Genomic DNA, 21,104 nt, shown 5'->3' on the forward strand with positions numbered 1-21,104 from the left:
ATACATGTCAGTCCCAGTCTCCCACCACCAACACCCCCCTGCCACTTTCCCCCCTTGGTGTCCGTACGTTTGTTCTCTACATCTGTGTCTCTATTTCTGCCTTGCAAACCGGTACATCTGTACCACTTTCCTAGATTCCACATATATACATTAATATACGATATTTGTTTTTCTGACTTGCTTCACTCTGTATGACAGTCTCTAGGTCCATCCACGTCTCTACAAATGACCCAATTTTGTTTCTTTTTATGGCTGAGTAATATTCCATTGTATATATGTACCACATCTTCTTTATCCATTTGTCTGTTGATGGGCATTTAGGCATTACAGTCTTAAGGAGAAACAGTGGCAAATTATTTTAGTTTCTTTCTTAGAGTGACTCATTTAAGGTGAGGACTGTCAACCTTTTTCTACCCTTTGTTGTCTTCCACTTCACAAACCTGGATGATTAAGAACCGTTTTTTTCTTAGTACCTGCTTTTCCCCATATTTCCCTTTATCATTCAGGATAGAATAGCTTTCTAGAGCTGTTTGGAAATCATCCTTAGCATCCTTAGCAGATCCTTCTATCAGCTTTCATGACTCAATAAGAAGAACGTATAAGGTTTGCAGCCTTACTGAGCCAGAGTCTCGTCCAGGTACTTGGGATTTGCCAGTGACCTAGAGACAGGTCCCTGCCTTTGTGTACCTGACACCCTAGTAGAGAAGCAGGAATAGACTATGCTTTATAAATAAGAAAAGTGATCTAGAAACTTAGAAGGTGAAAATGCTACGGAAAAAGAAAAAGTCAGGCCATGAGGGAGTGAAGAGGGACATGGGTTTCAGGGTTAAACAGGGTCATCAGGGTTGGCCTCAGAGAAAAGGTAACATCTGAGCCGATGTAAAGAAAGTGACTAGCTGCCATCTTGCCTCCCTGCGTGTGTGTGCCTTATCTCAGCTGGTCTGCCCGAGACCCCCTGAGCGCCAACCCTAGTCCCCCGCGTGGGCCCATTTCCGCCCCAACAAGGTACAAAAAGGCTCTGGACACCGGCATGGGAGGAGGGATGGGAACGGGGGTGCGAAGTGCCCAGAAGGAGTGAGACAGGGAGAGACAGGGCAGGAGAGGAAGGCAATGCTACGGACAGGCGCACCCACTCAGGCTGACTTTCGGGGTCGAGGTCGGGCCAGAGGTGGCCGCCCTGGGGGCCAGGCGATGCCGTCTCTTGTCTCTTCTTCCACCTCGCGGCGGAACCCGAGGACAGGAGCCTCAGAGGAAAGAAACGATCATGCGCCAGGAGAAACTCGCCAAACTGCAGGCACAAGTGCGCATGGGTGGGAAAGGAACAGCTCGCAGAAAGAAGGTGGTTCATAGAACAGCCACCGCAGAGGACAGAAAACTTCAGTCCTCTTTAAAGAAGTTAGGGGTAAACGATATCTCTGGTATTGAAGGGTTTGCATATGTTTGCAAACCAAGGAACAGTGATCCACTTTAACAACCCTAAAGTTCAGGCATCTCTGGTAGCGAACACTTTCACCTGCACAGGCCATGCTGAGACAAAGCAGCTGACAGAAATGCTCCCCAGCATCTTAAACCAGCTTGGCGCAGACAGTCTGACCAGTTTAAGGAGACTGGCTGGAGCTCTGCCCAGTCTGTGGATGGAAAAGCACCACTTGCTACTGGAGAGGAGGAGGTTGATGAAGTTCCAGATCTTGTGGACAATTTTGATGAGGCTTCCAAGGACGAAGCAGACAACTGAGTCAGCTTCTGAAGAGGATAAATCTTGAAGTTACTGGGAACCTGCTATTTTATATTGTGACTGCTTTTTAAAATTTTGTTTACGGATCTGATAAAATCTAGATCTCTAATATTTTTAAGCCCAAGCCCCCGGACACTGCAGTTCTTTTCAGTTTTTGCTTATATACAATTCATTCTTTGCCACTAATTAATTAAGGTGAAGAAGCCTGGAAATAAAGTTTGAAACAAAGGTTAATGAAGTTCTTTGCCTGTTTTTTTTTTTTTTTTTTTAAAAAAAGAAAGTGAGATCATGATGATGACTCCTCTGTCTGGAAATGCCAAAGGTTCGTAATCTCGCTCAGACTCAAACTCAAAAGTCCAGGGACCTAAAAGGGCCTGCATGTGTGCTGTCACCATCCCTTCCTTATTCTCATCTCCTCCTCTCTACCCTTTGCCGCCTCCCCACCCTCCCCCATACACACCTCTCTCCACATTTGCTTCCTATGGTTTGTCTAGTATTAAAGGCACAGTCTCACCTCAGGACCTTTGCATGTACTATTCCCTGTGCTTGAAATGTTCTTTCCTAAATATGCATTGCCTTCTTACCTCCTTTGCCATCCTAAGCCCTTCTAGCCACACTGTCATCAATTGTAATTCCCTCTTTACCCAACGATCTCTTCCCTGCTCTATTTTTTCTACAGAACTTTGTCATCATCTAACATGCTATCTGTTTTTAAATATGTTGAAAATGTGTATATTGTCTGTCTCTCCCTGCCCTAAAAACGTCGACTACTTGAAGGGGAGGGATTTTGTCTCCTGATACTCAGTATTTCACTCCTAGCATGGTGCATGAAGCAGAGAAGGCATCAGAGAAATTGTCCTTGAGCCACTGAATGGTGTTGTGTATAATGGTTACTTACCTGTTAAATAGGTTCTTTTAAGACCCCTGAAAAGAGTTTGCTTTTTAAAACTAGACAATGCATGCAACTGGTCATTTTGTTTACATCATTCACTTAACATTTTTAAGCATTGCAAAAATACACTTCACCGACGGATTGCGTAAAATTCCATTGGAGGAAATCGGAATCAATTGCTTATCATTACAAACACAAGCCACATAAATAAGAAATCTATTGGTGAAAAGGGTGTGGGGGTAGGAGGAGCCTCCAAATTAAAGAAAGTAGATTGAATTAATTTGTTCAGTATTAATTTGTTCAGTATGGTGTTTCAGTAGAACCCTCATTCCCCACCTGTCCTTCAACTGGATCCATCATGCATCTCAGCAACCAGGTGACCTAATAAGGAAAGAACGGTTGAGCAATTCATGTGCAAAACTGAGGACCTGGAGTGCTGGTGTGCAATCCTCTCTCCATCATTAACATGCTGCAGACCCTTTTAGCTTCCCCTGCCATCACCTGCCCACCTGCCAAGCTCTTAGGGAGTGAGCAAACGAGGGCTTTCGAGAGAAACCTTGAAGGGACATTATCAGAACACCAGAGTGATCCAGCTGTGCGTCACAGAGCAGATGGAACTTGTTGCAACCAACCAAGAAGAGTCAAACCCGACATCCATTTCCGGGCTGGCTTGTGCACAGTACCCTAATCTGAGCAGATAAGCTCCCGTCGCTGGGAACACGTAGTGATAGAAAATGGTCTTTTGGTTCTTGCATCCCGACGTGGGAGATGCTACTAACCAAGTACAGCTTTTAACGTGCCTTTACTTTGTTTGAATGTAACATTTCTTTGGCTTTAAAAGTCTGAAAGTATTTTCTTCTTCTTTAAACATAAAGCGAAATCAACATTTTAACATTCAGATAAGCAAGGAGTTCGTTTGCAGTTCGTTTACAGTTCGAGATTTGGAGGACACTGCTTTTGTGTGAGAATATTTGAAATTTCCACGAGTTATTGCACATTCATTCCTGGAGTTTTCATTGCAGAAAATTGCCAGAAGGAATGGATTTTGTCTTCTTCAGCTGGCAGAACAATTTTCCACCTGTCGCCCAAATATTTGATGAGAAGGATTATGTTGCCGCCTCTGAAAGTTTATACTGTGGATCCTTCGGAAGTGAGGAGGTCTAATGAAACTACTACCCTGATATCAGAGTCCAGCTTGCTAAAGCGTCTGTGAAGCTGTGGATGGATTTCTGATGGTTAGGGCAATTTCTGAAAGACTAGCTTCAATGATACGCACACACACACTCTCTCAACTGGCTGCATGGCAAATGATGTTTTTCTTTTTTCTTTTTTTATTTTTTGATGTAACAATATTCTTGTATTCAGCAGAACTCTTGTGTGGCCTCGCCAAAGATCTGCATTAATTGCCTGAGATTATTGTTCATCTTCCTGGTAAATGGAACCAAGAAGGAGCACCAGTCCATGGCTATAGATGAAATTGTCATTTGATTTCAGGTTCGAGTAATGTATCGTCTCCGTTGAGTTTTACGCTCCTCTGTTGTTGGATGGGTATCTTCCGCATAGTACAATCAGCAGAAACATCTCAACATTCCGTGCGTAATGGCAGCAACCTTTTAAGCTGTCAGAATAAATATAAAACTGTTTTTCCCTTGTTGCTTCCAACACTTCACGGACTTCATAAGTAATAATATTGCAGCTGTCAGAAGAATTTTTCTGGAGCGTAGATTTTACTGTGCCGTGTCAGGACTCCAGAGTTGCCACAGAGGAAAGGCTAAAATTCTTGGGCTGGCATTCCTGTCCCTGGTTAATGAGGCTCTGACTTAGCTATTTTCACTTATTTTTTATGCTCCCATGTACCTTACAAGTGAGTGAAACTGAACTGTTATTTCCTGCACATTCTTTGTAGATTTCCTAATCCCCATACTTTTGTCTGTGCTGTTTCTCATCTTTATCAAATTCAAATTTTACCTACCCCTCATTACCTAACTCAAATTCTACTCTCCCCAAAAAGCTTTCCAAAAACTATGCAGCCTAGAGATAATATATTACTTTCTGAACTCAGACCACTTCATAGACATGGTTTATGAAATCTTTCCATTTGTTTTTTATTCCTATCGGTTGCATACAAATCTCGAATAAGGTAGATTCCATCGTTAAAAGCATTTTGTTGTGTTGTTAACGTGAACATGATAGCCTTGCTCCAAACGGAATTGCGTGTTTCTCTTAAAGTCTGCTCCGGTTTGTACTGGATATTGGTACGGTTGACACTTGAATCACACAGGTTTGAACTGCGTGTGTCCACTTACACACAAAATTTTTTTCGATAGTAAATGCTGCAGTGCCACATGATCTGTGGTTGTCTGAGTTGGCAGGTGCAGAAACTGAAGATACAGAGGCAGTGCTTCAGTGGGAGGCAGACGCAAATTATACCTGGATTTTCAATTTCACAGAGAGTGGGCGCCCCTAGCCCCCATGTTGTTCAGGGTTCAGCTGTACCTCTCACAGCTCATTAGTGTCAGCTGACTGGCACTGGCGTTTTGCCACCCCAACAGAGCTTCACCAATCTGCAAAAAGCCACTGTGTTGATCATAATCTTTCCCATATGATACTTTCAACTGATGGGAACAACAGTGTTCACACCAGGAACACCCGAGACAGAACTGAAAAGCTCATCGTAAATCAACCCTTCAGCTCTCTTCCTCGCTCTGTCTCTGCTGCCCCCCCACCCCCCAGATGCACCTACCCAGACCTTCCCCTTCAGGCTCAGCCCCTGCAGGGGCTGCTTCCTCCTCTCTCTATCTGGGCACAAATCCTTGGGGATACCTTTACTTTGTGCATCCCAAGAAGAGCTGTGCCATCCTGTGTAAGCGGCGGCATGTAAGTGTATAAGGAGTCCCAGGTTGGACATGCCACGTGTTTTTCGAGTGTTAATTTTACTTGAAAATATGAGGTCATTATTTTTTTGCTTTGGTTTTATTCACGAGATGTATTATAAAGCAAAACTCAAAATTTGGCTGAATTTTACGATGCAGTAGATACCAGAGAGATGTCTTGTTCACGGTCCTGCTATTATTTTCGCCGACACTCTTTAGAGATCTTACATTCATTCTTCTCTGCCAGCAGGATGATTTCAGTACAATAATTGAAGACTGTGATGCCATCTAGCCTCTTTAGTTGATTGATTTTTGTCCCCTCTCTTTGCCTTATTTTCTTTTTTAAAAAAATTTATTTCTTTTTGGCTGTGTTGGGTCTTCGTTGCTGAGTGCAGGCTTTCTCTAGTTGCGGTGGGTGAGCTGGGATTCTCTTTGTTGCGGTGTGCGGGCTTCTCTTGTTGTGGAGCACGGGCTCTAGGTGTGTGTACGGGCTTCAGTAGTTGTGGCTCGTAGGCTTAGCTGCTCCATGGCACATGGGATCTTCCCGGACCAGGGATCGAACCGCGTTGGCAGGTGGATTCTTAACCACTGTGCCACCAGGGAAGTCCCTTTGCCTTATTTTCTAAGATTTTTTCTTTACTTCTCCCCCAAACCAACGGTTCTGCCCCAGCTTCATAAATGTGCCTACCTTTAACTTCTCTGTTTGAGGCAACAGGAGGCCTAATAGAGCGTCTAGATTTTCATGCAGTTTGGATCAAAGAATTTGGGATCCAGATTGATGGATGGAAAAGAGTGGAAAGGGTAGGACCTGGTTCTTGCTGGTGTCATGGCAGTTCTGTAATAAAACAGATCTTAACATGGGGGACAATAGGGATTTTTTTTGTTTCCATTCTCTTTTAAAGAGAGGGAAGTAAGATCGGGAAGGTACACTTGTTTGTGTGTGGATCTGTGCTTCTCTACAGCTGGGAGAGATTAAGAGAGGGGCTACCATCCGCTGAATTTTAACCTAGGGTCCTAGGATGCTGTAGATTTGTAGAGCAGTTGGGGGTGTGCAGTACTTTCAACAGTTCACAAAGCATAATGCAAAGTGTGCCTTCACTCACGATGCATTTTTCTGCTTTCGGCTGGAATTTTGGAAAGTTGGTAGAATTATATTGGTAATGATGGATTAATCAGAGATTCTGACTGTTGTTGTCTCTGAGAATTTTTAAAAATACAGAAAAAGCAAACACTTGTATACCCATCTTTCACCCTGCTGTTTCTTAATTATTAATCATAAGTAGTAGTATTTTCCATATCCGCTTGATAGATTTTTTTAACAAGAGAAATAAGTAGTACGGATAAAATTAAAGTGCTTTTTCTTCCAAACCCCTTTCCGTCTTCTTTCCCTTCACCATCTTCCCAAGAGCAGCTTCTCTCAATAATTTAATAGCCTTCTATTTTATTTTCATATTTTAGCATACATTTTATATACTTGTGAGTACATAATTTTCATTGCATTGCTTTATGACTATAATTTATAAAACTTTACAGAAATGGACTTCTACAGAATATATCCTTCTGTAACATGTTTCATTCTTTTCTCCTCTCATGTAACATAAATTGAGATGTATCCATGTTGGTAGATCGATTGATGGTCCCTGCTGACTACAGTATAGTAGTTTATTCCATGAATACGCCTTATTTGATTTGTTCTATTCTCATTAGATTTTTTTTTTTTTCCTAGAAAGCATCTAGAGCATACTTAATGTGTGCTTATCTGGGCTCATGTCCTGATGGAAGTTTCTATATTTCTTTAATTACTAAAAAGCAGTGGGGGAAATTATTTAACAAATGTCGTTTGCTAGGCAGAATCCTTTAAATCGTGGACTCCAAAGGAAGAACTAGTCAAAGGATTTGGATGCCATTGATGTAATGCACCTCTCTGCCCATGAGCAGGGCTCAATTTAAGTCCTCTTACAGATTTTCTCTCTACTCTACCCTTTGAAAAAATACCAGAGTAAGGGTCCACAAATCCCTTTGGTTACATATTTTAGTTTCTCCAAACACTAGAGTTCAGAAGTTTTTCGTAGCATTTGACCTACATTCCTACTTCTGTCATTGAAGCCCCATTGCCTCTTGCTTTCTCCAGAAGTACTGAAGACCAGGTACTTGACTCCAGTCTTAAAATAACCCTTTCTATCCCAGTATGCTGATTTGAAATTCTTTTTTCCCTTAGCCTGCAGGAATGTGGTCTCTTTAAATCCTTCTCCTAGGATTTCTTCCCCTAGATCATTTGGGTAGTTTTAATGCAGGCCTTTTTTAGATTTATTTATATCTTTAGTTTTATAGTGCTTAAAGCTAAAAAAAAAAAAAAATCTTATGATGGCCTTGAACAGGACTGATGAGATCACCTCATAGCTTTTATATGTGACTTCTGTGTTTATACTTATGTATATATGTATATGTATTTGTCTCCTTATTCAGGAAATGATATATTGTGTTCCTTCTGCTTAGCAAGCCTTCCACATTTATAACACACATATACTCACACTCACACACACACACACACACACACACTCTCTCATAGTACTGCATGGCTAGATTATACTTAGCATGTGGCCTATTAGGTTGGCCAGTTATGCCTTTTGATATGTTGCACAAAGACAGTTGTTACAGTTTTTACTATTTAGGCATTTTAGTTGATTAAAAAAAAAAAAACGGGGGTGTGACTAGAGCATGCCAGAAAATGTGTAAAGAAAATTCATAGCAGGATTGTTTTCAATTGCAAAACAAAACAAAGTAAAATGGCCATTAACAGGAGAATGGATAAATAAATTATGATGTAGCCACACAATGGAATACTTCGATGAAATGTATGAACCTCAACCACACACGCTGGCAATGATGAATTTTAAAAACAATGTTGAGGGCAAAAAGCAATCAGAAGAATAAGAATGGCCAATAAACATATGAAAAGTGGCCAGAAGCATTAGCCCTTAGGGAACTACACATCACAACCATGAGAAACTACTTCATATTAACACTAGGATGCCTGTATTCAGTAACAAAGATAATAAGAATAAGAGGATGTGGAGAAATTTGAATCTTTATACATTGTTGGCAGAAACGTAAAATTATACAGCCATTGTGGAAAAGAGTTGGTTGTTCAGAGTTAAGCGTAGGGTAACCATACAACTCACCAATTTTACTCCTAGATATACCCGAAAGAAATGAGAACATATGTCCGTGCAAAATCTTGTTTATAAATGTCCATAGAAACATTATTTACAGTATGAAAATGTCCCAGATATCCATCAACTGATGAATGGCTAAACTATGGTTTATCCATGCAATGGAATATTCCTTGATAATAAGGAAGGAAGTCTAGAGATACGCTACATGGATGAACCTTCCACGCAACACAAACGATCACATACTGTATAATTCAATTTATGTAAAATGTCCAGAATAGGCAAACTTAGAGAAAAATTGGATTAATGATTGCCAGGAGCTGGGGTCAGGGGAAGAGGAGGAGTAGCTGTTAATGGGTACAAGATTTCTTTGGAGGGGGGGGGGTGATAAAAATAGTCCAAACTTAGATTGTAGTGATAGTTACACAAATCTGTGATTTTACTGAGACCACTGAATTGTATACTTCAAGTGGTGGATTTTATGGAAGGGGGATTCTATCTCATTTTATGGAAGGGGAATTCTATCTCAAAGATTTTTTTTTAATCAGAAGAATGAGTGCACTCTTCCAATTTTTATAAAGTTCGAAGCCAGTCAACTAAACAATACGTTGTCTAGGGTTGTATACCCATATGGTAAAAACATAAACAGAAAGGGGGAAATTATCTGAAAAAAGAAAGGAAAAAACCCAACAGCACAGAATGGTGGTTGTTAGCACTGAGCTTCAGATGGTATCACAGCAGACAATTACAGAGCCATGGTGTTGGGAATATTCTGTTTTCTTAGGTTCGATCGTGTGTTCCTTTTACTGTCATGCTTCATTTCTGATGTTTACATATATTTTAATCAGTGTGTATTACTAAAAATTTTATCTGCATCAAGTACTTTATAGTAAAATTCTGAATGCATCCTTCTCTGCCTTATGAAGAACCTATATTGTTCCACTAATGTAACACGTGCTCTGTTTATACTGTTTCCATTCCCTTAAAGAGACTACTAGGGAGGGCCTGTGGGTGGGCATCCAGTAGACGTGGCCCATTGCTTAGCTGGTACATTAATGAGCTTTTGGTTGTACAAATCTGAATTGTTACGTATTAGAAAATGGAGGGAATGCAAGTTGTTTTTCCTAAAAATCAGTTTTGCTGTTGTTTTGCCCTTTAAGAAGGAATAGGCAGTGGAGGAATAGGTGAGGGTAAGAAGTGAGAGAAAAATGACAAAATTACGTGAGGGAGTAGACAAGTTATTTTCATGAAAACGGAAATCTGATACCCAATTTATATTATGTTTTCCTGAAATTTAAATGCCATCCAGCTCTGGGGACATTAATATAATCCTGCTGTCTAACAACGACTTTGTGTAAGTAAACTTCATTGAGCATTTATTTTTAATGTTTTGATGGTTTTTTATTGATATAGTTTACATATAACATTATATTTCAGTTGTACAACTTAATAACTTTATATTTGTATCTATTGCAAAATGATCACCATAAGTCTAGTTAACATCCATCACCATCATAGTTACAAATATTTTTTCTTGTGATGAGAACTTTTAAGGTTTGCTCTCTTAGCAATTTGGAAATGTGCAGTGCAGTGTCATTAACTGTAGTCACCATGTGGTACATTACATCCCCAGTGTTTATAAGTAGAAGTTTGTACCTTTTGACCCCCTTCATCCATTTCACCCATCTTCTACCTCCTGCCTCTGGCAAACCCCAACCTATTCTCTGTATCTGTGAGCTCAGTTTTTTGTTTGTTTGCTTTGGTTTTTAGATTCAGCATACAAGGGAGATCCTAGAGTATTAGTCTTTCTCTGTCTGACTTATTTTCACTTAGCATAATACCCTTAAATTTCATCCATGTTGTCATAAATGGCAAGGTATTCTTCTCCGTTTTGGCTGAATAATATTCCATTGTATATGTATATGCCACATTTTCTTTGTCTATCTGGCTATCAATGGACACTTAGGTTGTTTTCATATATTGGCTATTTTAAATCATGCTTTAATGAAAAACATAGTTTTTTGAGTTAGTGTTTTTGTTCTCTTCTGATAAATACCCAGATATTGCTGGATCTATTTTAAAGTTTTGAGAAAACTCCATACTGTTTTCCATAGTGGCTGCACCAATTTACATTCCCACCAACAGTGCACAAGAGTTGCCTTTTCTCCACACCCTCAACACTTGTTATTTGCTCTCTCTTTGATGATAGCCATTCTAACAGGCATGAGGTGATGTCTCACTGTGGCTTTGATTTGCATTTCCCTGACGATTAGTGATGTTGAGCACCTTGTCATGTACCTGTTGATCATCTCTATGTCTTCTTTGTAAAAATGTCTATTCAGGTCCTCTGCCCATTATAAATAGGAATTTTTTTTTTTTTTTTTTTGCTATTGAGTTGTATGAGTTCTTTGTATATCTTGAATATTAGCCGTTTATCAGATATATGATTTGCAAGTATTTTTTTATTTGGTAGGTTGCTTTTTCATTTTGTCGATGGTATCTTTTGCTGTGCGGATTTTTTTTTTCTTTTTTAAGAAATCATGGAAAAGAGCTATGTTTTAGGACTGATTATGTCAAGAGGAATGGCATCAATGGCATAGAGACTTAGCTGATGAACTAATTTAGGGAGAGGGGAGAAAGAGCTAAGGAAATGCTCAGTCTCCCCGACTTCTCCCATAGGTTCCTTACAGATATTAGCAGTAGTTGATCTTAATTTGTGATTTCCAACCCCACGAATGCACTCAGTTTGGTAGGTGAGAACCCCGTTTGAAATCCCTTTTGAATCTTAAAAAAATAGTAGTGTATCCCTGGGTTACATGACTATTCCATCTGAAACATCCCTATTGACCTCTTTTATACGTCTTTCTGTTTTTATATGCCCCCTTTTCAAAATCGTAAAAGTTACGTGACATTTTTAGTGGCTGCTCTAAGGTTGTGACACACTTATCTACATTGCATCTCGTCAGCACTTTAATGAACAAACTCTTTATTAACCCAGCCTAAATCGAAATGTTTTTAAAAATTAGAGCAGTGATCAGCCATCAGGCTCTGTGTGCTTAGCTCAGATGTTAAAACTTCAGATCCCCTGAGGAACAACTCACATGATTGTTGGAGTATCCAAAGTCTTAAATCCATTCCCCACGTTCCCCATCCCCCAAGACACTGTACCCAACACCCGCACTAACCCTAATATCCTCACAGAATATCTGATAATTCTGATAATTAACATTTTTAAATGTTTATTTTGTTCTGTGGCTATTTTTGGAATAAATGCTGTGACGATGCTCTAGCTAACTGGCATGGTACTTGGATGCCTAAAATCAGATTCAAGGAATCACTTCTCTAATCGGTTTTGCACCCACTTGGCAATAATCTGATCCAAACTCAACTCTCCTAATCTTTGATGAGCTCTCATGTGGAGCCAACTCTCAGTTCCCTCAAAGAGAGACGTTTCACTTGCCCTTTTTCTGATCAGTGGAGCCCTCACAGAACTCCAAGAGTTTTCGAAGATGATTACAATGAGCACCGCGATTGCAACCAATTCCTAAGATGCCTTGGGATATTTTTACCCTGCAAGCTGTTTATGCAAAGAGAGGACGTTTCAACTAGAAGGAATGAAATAGTTTAAGGCATCTTTGGGTTTAAATGTTAGATTTTTTCACTAGAATCTCAGTATTCCATGGTAGAAAGAACTCTGTTTCTTAAGAGAGGTGTTTCCAGTCCCCTAATCTTGACTCTGCCATTAACCAGATTTGTAAACTTGGACAAGTTACTTAGATTCCACGATTGGCACTTTTCTCGTCTGTAAAGTATGAGTTAAAATGGATGATTTCTAGAATGCCTGCTAGCGTTAACATGCAATGTTAACAAAGATAGATTTAGACCACTCTGCCCCTTTCTGCTTTTTCTATAACAAAGACACCCCAACTATCCATCTAAAGTTTTTCCTTAAGGACATGTGTTTTCAAAAACACAGCACGATGTTGACTTTTACCTTTGCTCTAAATACTTAAAGAAACCTGGTTAAGAGCATTTACCAAGTAATGATTCTTTGCTGTCTACCAGCTTATCATAGTAAAGTTTATTAAACAGATCTAGAAAGAGTTCCTTCTTTATCTACTTTTGTGATTTAAGACCTATTTTTACTCATAATGGCATCATTGTTTTGGCTTATCTAGAACATTAATTCACAATCAAGAAAAGCAACCATGAAGAAATATATCACGTCTGTGTCAATAGATAATTATGTATCAATAGATGATTTTTAAGAACTGACAGATCTGATTATTGGAGGGTCCCATGGATAAAATCAAGTTGGAGTTTCAGAGCAACTTCAAAGAACTTCTAAAATTAAAAATGTACTCTTTCAGCTCTTTAACTTGTTTTAATTGGGCAGAGAGGCAATGTGTTACTTGCAAAGTTTTTAGTCATAGTAAAATCCGTTTCAGCTATTAAAAAAGAAAATCTTTTCTCTCCTGCCCTAGAATGTTCATAGAGTCTACAAATATGGTCTTATTTTGTGTGTCCCAAATATAAGTGGCATAATTATCTCCATATTTGGCTCATTAAACATTACATTCTTCTGTGAATCACTGCAGCCCGTGACAGTGCCCCAGCCATGAAATAGTTGCCTGTGAGACAAAGGGGAAAAGCACGATTCTGTTCTAGTAGTTTTACCTCTAAGTCTATTGTTGTCATTTGAGAACATTGCTTTGATGTATAATTAATCTCACTGAAATCTAGTGTCTTTCACTGAACTAATAGAAAACCCATAATCTGCATTTATGGCAAGCCCAGACCTTCAACCAAACCTGGGGTCCACGTTGATCTTGAAGGTTCGTGTTGTTCCCTGCGGTCATAGGGAGAGTAGTACATTCTTCAGAAAGCGGCTCCTTGAGTCCTTGGACACCAGAGTTATAATAAGAGCGGGAACCTGTCTCATCCATCTCGCCATGTTCTGTAACGCAAGACACAGCCTCAGAAGCATTTATTACTTTGGAAGCCAAGTGGACTCCTGGGTAGAGGAATACGCCACCTGAGTTGTTGAGCTTGTCACAGCTCTTTCATCTGGGATTTGTGTGGGGTAGGATGGGGACCTCAGGGTGGAAGGCGAGATGAGTGAGTTATTTTGGTTTTCTGGAATGTTAACATCTTAATCTCTGCAGAATTATTTCTAAGAATTTTAAATGTTGGGAGATGAAGAATTTATTTTGTCTTCGCATATCTACTTTCTGCCATGCAGGAAGTGGGAATTAACCAGGAAAGATAAATGCTTACCTTAAATACGTTGATATTTTACTGAGTACTCAAATGTCCCTCCCTCATTTTTTTTAATGACCTGTGAATGCCCAGTTTGCTCCAGTTAAGTGTTTGCATGTTGTGATATATCACATCTTTCAATACGCTCCGTGTCTGCCTCCGTCCTATAACCATGTGGCCAGGCACACTAGCTTTCTCCCTGGCTCGGTCTTCAGTCTGAAGAGTAATTCATTACTTTTATTCACCATCGGTCAAAAGTTTGTATGCCTTCACTTTCATCACAGTTTATTCTGGGTTTCTCTTTGTAATGGGAAGTCACTTGGAGAGAAGCTTAAAGAAATATGAAACACCTTGTAAATTGCACTCTGAGACATTGAGTAGTAAACAATTATAGGCTCCTTGGTTACTTTTTCTTCTCTTTGTTCCAAATTGAGACTTTTAGGATCTTCTCTTTTCCCTTTAAGGACCTCCAGAGCTATTCTGTTGTCTTGCCAGTGGCTGTTGCATAGAGCAGATGACCAAGGAGGTGGTGTTTTGACTTGAATCCCTCCTATGTGGTGATAATCACTGTACTGCAGTGGCTCCTTCCCAAAAGATGGACAACGTCCAGTGAGGTTTACTGGATTTCTGGAATCAACTAGTCATTTTTAGAGTTGACACTATCGTCCATTCAGTGGAAAGAATGATTTCCATGTAGGTTTCATGCCACATTCCCCACCCCTAAAACTTTGTACACAACCCCCCCACTAATCCAAATAACCTTATATACTTCTAATTCTAAAAATTAGCATTTAAAAATATCTTGCTCTGAGACTCAGTCAGATTTGCCTTTTCAGTTTTGCATCCTAGGAATCAGATATTAGCGATGAAATGGTACCATAGCATTTACCTAGGGTTTTTTCCAATGAGCAACTTGTAGTGTCGCTTGTTAGCTTCCTCTGGCATTGCTGTGCTTTGTGTACATCGTACTGTCAACTTTAAGCACTATCTTAACGCTGATTTTTAATGTCTTGACGTTGTTGTCTTCCGATAGAGGTACTAAGTGTGCTTTATTTCTGTTTTGCAGTTGTGTTGAATCCTAACCCTAATCGACTGTAAACACCTTTGAGAGCCTTTGGGTTGACGGTGCTAGATTTTTTTTTTTTATTGAAGTATCGTTGATTTACAATGTTGTGTTAATTTCTGTGTACAGCAAAGTGATTCAGTTATACATACGTATACATTCTTTTTCATGTTCTTTTCCGTTATGGTTTGTCGCAGGATATTGAATATAGTTCTTTGCGCTCTACAGTAGGACCTTGTCGTTTATCCATCCTACATATAATAGTTTGCATCTGCTAACCCCAAACTCCCACTCCCTCCCTCTGCCATCTCCCCTTCCCTTTGGCAACCATAAGTCTGTTCTCTATGTCTGCGAGCTTGTTTTAATGTATGTTAGGGCTACAAAAAAGATAGAGATAGGAGGGAAAAAATGATAGTGCAGTGATGTTATTGACCAGGGTTCTTGGCCCTCTTTAATCAATAGAAACTGATCAGAGGCCAGACAAGAAATTCAGGCAAGGCTTATTGAGGCTTCTGCTGTAGCAGGGGGGAGTGACAACAAGCAACAGGTTCCCTTGCTCCGTCCCTGAGAGGGGCAAGCTGCTTCCTTATATGGGGTGAGGGTAGGGATGTATCCAGGGGTCAGGCCGGAGGAGTGGCTTAAGTGGCTTGCCCACCCCTTTGGGGGTGTTGAGTGCAGGGGGCATACACGGTACACTGCTTTTGCTACAGACACCCTGTTTTTGCTCCTGGCTCTTCAGAAGTGGTAGTTGGGTTTTTGGTCTTTTTGTATCTTGTTGTCTATAGTTTGGCCCAACTGTGCATGCACAGTTATTTTTAGTCCCTTAGAGTTTCTTCGTATTTTGACGCTAGCGGAGATGTTTGTCCAGCTGCAAGCACTGCGGCAAAGGGTCCTGGGTCCCAGCCTGTCTCAACATATCAATACCCATTCTTTCCTCTCCCTTCCTATCCCAACTTACCTAACAACAGCATTGTGTTCCGCTCCGGACTGCCCACTGCTGCTCTGGAAGTCACCTCTAAATGTTGGGGAATGTCTCATTCCTTCTAGAGCACATGGCCGCATTTAATTGATGGTTTAATATCTGCCGCCAAAGTACCAACTCTAGTGTTGGTTGTTTCTTTTAGTTTTAAAACTTGTTCCGTGGTAGCCCAGGTAATTTCTGCTCTCCTCACCCAGACCCTAGGTACCAAGAAAGCTAAGTGCTTGCTATAGGCTCTAGGTACCTGCAAGCTATCCACCTACTGATGACAAACAGCAAACAGGAACGGCCTAACAATATTCACATGATTGATTCATATTCATTTATACATGGAGGAGGAAGCTGAGACAGCTAAATTAAATCACATAAAGCAATTAAACTTCTCTGTTAGAGTGTTCTTTCTCTCCCATTCTTCTTGCTGACAGTATGCGTACGAGGCTTCACCCTAGTGCAATTAAGCTGATTAGGTGATACTAAGCTGCTCAAATATGTAGTGGGCTTTGTTGTTGTTGCTTTTTTTCCCCCTGAAATTCCTTAAGTCGGATGCCAGTTTCTCAAGGTACAACTTCAGGTCTTCTAAATGACGTATGTAAAGCTCTTGTCCAAACGCATTCCAGCAAAGACGAGTGACCTTAACCTTCCAAGAACATCCAGGTCCCCAGTATTGGCCACTGGGTTTCCATCTTAGATAGAGCATTGTAAGGAAAAGGTATGTAAAATTTTCAGGCATTTCTTGAAGTGCTGCCGAATAGACTGGGTTCTTGCTCTGACGGTTTCTTCTTCGCCAACAAAATAATCTTCAGGATGAAAATCTACTACTTTTTCATCCTCTGCCCATCCATCCATCCCTTAGTTGATGTTTAATAATTATAGTAGTGTGCTAACAATAATTGGTTATTTATTGATTGCCTAATATGCCATATAATATCCTAATAGACTTATAATACTATATTATTCTCTTTCTACATGAAATAATACGAAGGACAAAGTAGCTTAGAGTTAGATTCAAATCCAGGTTTTCTTCCTAATGCATTATATGATCTTAGGCCAGATATCTAACTCCAAAGCCCACATCAGTTTCCTTGCATCAGGCTGCTGTTGATAAAGTATTAGGAGGAACAATATTTTGTGCTTCAGTACAACTTGGTATAAATCTGTTTCCGACGGTGTCTAGCAGCTTGTCTAAGGAGGATGAAAAAAGTAAGCCCCATCTATTGTACAAGTTCCACCTCCCAATCAGATAACTGTCACATCAGATCAGGATACAGCTTCTGTTGTTGGTCGCTAGTACCATGTGGTGTATTGTCAGTCTTTACTGAATCCCACATCCCAGCAGGCTCAACTAAATCTGTGTATTAGGAAAAATAACAAAGGAATTAAAGGCTTTTACGTGAGCATCAAAATTTCATCCTCCTATCAACGTCTTAGGTGATTTCCAGAAGAAGGACTTTGTTGTACAAAGAAGGTCATCTCATTAAGAAATGGAAGACAAATCCTGTTCCTTTTGCTGTTCTTTATGAATCTCGCACATAAAATACTGATTTTTTTTTTAAGATGTCAGTTTTTTTCCTGCATAAGACCTTTTTTTTTTTTTTTTTTTTTGGTCTAGAGCTAGCCACTCTTGTCACTGTTGTTGATTTTGGAGTAGTGAAACTGATCTCTTGATTGCTGTAACTCCAAATTGGAGATGAATAAAGGAATTAATGGATTGGAGGAAATAACATAAAAGTAAGGTGTTTGGTGTTGCTTAGCCGTTGATACTAAAACAATAGAAGCTATACAGTTTTTAGATTCAAGTTGTTTTACTTTTAGAGATTATACAGTTAAACTTCCTAAAAATCTATAAAACATAAAATGGTAAAAAAATGAATATGCAATTCGTAAAAAGTAAATGAAAATAGTTGAATATTCTTTAATAGTCAAGTTTGCTGGTAATCAGAAAGTATATTTTAAACAATATTTGTTTTACCCATCAATTAACAAATATCCCCCAAACACGTCTTGGTGGTGAGGATGAAGAAAATTGGTAAACTCCTATAATGCTGGTGGTAATGTCAGTTTGCATTGTCCTTTTTTCTTCTTGCGGTACGCGGGCCTCTCACCGCTGTGGCCTCTCCCATTGCAGAGCACAGGCTCCGGACGCGCAGGCTCAGCGGCTCACGGGCCCAGCCGCTCCGCGGCATGTGGGATCCTCCCGGACTGGGGCACGAACCCGTGTCCCCTGCATCGGCAGGTGGACTCCCAACCACTGTGCCACCGGGGAAGCCCTGCATTGTCCTTTGGAGAATAAATTTAGTCACGCGTGATATGCACTTAGTACACGTTTATTGCAAAGATAATGGTCAAAAGTTTCATCACAGTTTCATTTATCTATGTAATTATTTATTTAGAATATCACACTCTTTGCCTTCATGGAACTTAAAATCGAGAGGAAGGTGCACTGATGTATATGAAAAACTATGTATTAGGACAAAGCGTTATGGAAGGACAAAGAAAAGGAAGGTAACACAGAATTTTTGTTGTTCCAGAAGGGCTTTGTATATGATGTGCCAACTGAGCTGAACCCTGAGGATAAGAACAGGCTATTAAGCAAAAGAGGGCCAAAACAGTACTTTGGACAGAAGGGAAAACTTGGATGCCAGTCCCAGATGAAGAGCATTTGACCCCTGAAAGAGCTGAGCAATAATCCCTCTAGCCCCCTTGTGGTGAAGTGATTTGGCAGGAAGCTAGAGACGGAAGCACAGACCAGATCATGAAAGGTCTTGCTTGAAAGCCATGTCAGAAACTAGGAATCTTATCCAAAGGATTTGGAGGGTTTTTACGACAGAATGACATGTTTGAATTTGGATTTGGCAAAGTTCATTCTGCGTGTAGGATGGATTGAAGGAGGGCAATCAAGAATGTTGATGACGACAGGACCGGTTGTAGTCATTGAGGGGAATGATGGTGGTGGCCAGCGTAATGGGAATAGGGATGAAGAGCTGGTCTTGAATTTAGGAGACAGAACCAATAGAGCTTAGTGTTAAATTGGATGTGGGAGGGTGAGCAAAGGAAAAGTAGGCGACCTCCAGGTTCTAGCTTGGGGGACTTAGTGAATATTAGGACTATTCTTTGACTTAGGGCATATGGTCCAAATAATAGGTATGAGGGGCTAAGCCCTAAGTTCTGTTTTAGGCATAAGAAGTCTGTGAGATCTATGGGGACATTTAGGTGAATACATCTAGAGGCAATTTAATGTACAGGTTTGAAGCTGCAGAGAGAAGTGCTAAAGATATATATTCATGTGTAATCAGGATATAGATGATAAGTGGAGAATTAAAATATCAATGCTATAAACCTAACATTTAGAAACAACGAAATGTTAAAAAGTAAGAAACTACCAAGAACAAAACTGACATATCTACTCTCAGTCATTAAGAATTGGTTTAATGAAAAGTTAATAATACCATGAGATACTATGAGACAAAATGAGATACTATCTTGAAGTATACATACATACATATATATATATATATATATATCCTATTCACAGAAAGCCAAAATATTAAATATACATCTGAAAAAGAAAGATGTGAGAATGAAAGACACCTCATTATTAATAGTATTAGTCTTTGGGAACTTGGTAACTATGGATAACAATGTTTTTTTAAAATACATATATTATTTGTACTTTTCTATAATGTAGCATTGTATAATAAGCCATGATTTTCAATAGAAAGTACATCATAAAATGTTAGATTTTTTTGCATTGTATTTGATTTTACAAGAATATTTGCAAGTTACAATGTCATCATAAGAGAGATTTTACAAGATTGTTTGCTCGGTAGAATTTCTCAGTAGACATTGATACAAAATGTAGTTGTAAATTTAATCATTTGTGTCCCACCCAGACAAAAGCAGCATATATAATGGGGAAAATACTCTAGTAGATGTCAGTAGAGAGATTTCAACCAAGTCTGCTCCTTAGAGCTCTTTAGCAAGTTGTTGAACCTCTGAGGGCCTCGATTGCTTCTAGGATAAGAGAATTGGCCCAGATTTTCTCGAAGATGAACTCCCACTCTATTTTGCCTGAGTCAAGGTCACATAGAAAAAGTTGTATCAAACCATGTTCCCGTTAAATCAGCCCATATTTATTCAGATATATGACTAAATGGTCACAGTCTGAGTGTTTGTTTAAATGTGACCTGACATCTAATGGAAGTGTATTTATTTCGAAGGGAATTTAGTGTCTGTTCCTTATGTTTTTGTTTCCCCTCTTTTGTTGCTTGTTTTTGTCATGAAAAGATTGAAAGTCCCTGCTGTGTTAACGTGTAGAACATAAAACCCCAAGCTCTTCCTGAAAGGTAATTTTCCAAGAATGAAAAATATGAGAATGGTGTTGGGTTGTTTGGTTTTCTGTCATTCAGTGTTGCATTAAAACAACCATTCTTCCATAACTATGAATGGCCTCACTCTTGAAAACTGTCAGTTACAAGTGAAAAGTGATAACAGGCTGAAAGCAAAGCCTTTCCCAATTCCCACTAGGTTTTCAGATGAATTTCAAACCTAATCAATGGCCCACACTCATACTTAAATGTATCCATTATGGGGGGAAAACTTAAACAATTTTTAAGCTCCATCTTGAACACCGTTTTCAGTAAAATATTACCCTTTTAATTTTACATTTTAAAATGAATAATTTTTATCAACCTTACAGTCTGATTTTTTCCATTTCCCCCCCAGGGACATATTTGTTTGTTTTTGTCCTGATTGATTAATTTCAATATACTAGAAGTTAGACACCATGAAGTAAAATCTAGATGTTGCCATAGTTTAGTTTACAGAGCCTTTTATATGCCTTCACTGGAATAGAAAAGTGTGTGTGTGTGTGTGTGTGTGTGTGTGTGTGTGTGTGTGTGTGTGTGTGTTCTTGTTAGACCCAAGCGGTCTACGAGGGATTCCAACTCGCCCAAGAACCGCCAAGAGTCGAGAGCCGTTGCAACACGCAAGAGGTTTATTAGGAGCCGATGCACCGGGGTTCCCTGAACCTCACGCAGGAGGCCGATGGGGAACCCCTAAAAGCGGAATCACATACTTTTTATAGGTTTATTTATTCATAGGGCGGGTATATTCTCACAATGATTGGGTAAA

At 39.7% G+C, this 21,104-nt stretch overlaps 1 protein-coding gene and 1 pseudogene across 1 annotated transcript in view; both read left to right on the plus strand.

The window, feature by feature from the left end:
* The window catches only part of UNC5D (unc-5 netrin receptor D), a 591,157-nt gene that overhangs the window by 291,829 nt on the left and 278,224 nt on the right, over positions 1-21,104 (plus strand). The gene's annotated exons all lie outside the window — the stretch shown is intronic.
* LOC116746874 lies at positions 1,111-19,188 on the plus strand (annotated as a pseudogene).

The sequence above is a fragment of the Phocoena sinus genome, chromosome 21, assembly GCF_008692025.1.
Source record: "Phocoena sinus isolate mPhoSin1 chromosome 21, mPhoSin1.pri, whole genome shotgun sequence".
NCBI classification, from domain to species: domain Eukaryota; kingdom Metazoa; phylum Chordata; class Mammalia; order Artiodactyla; family Phocoenidae; genus Phocoena; species Phocoena sinus.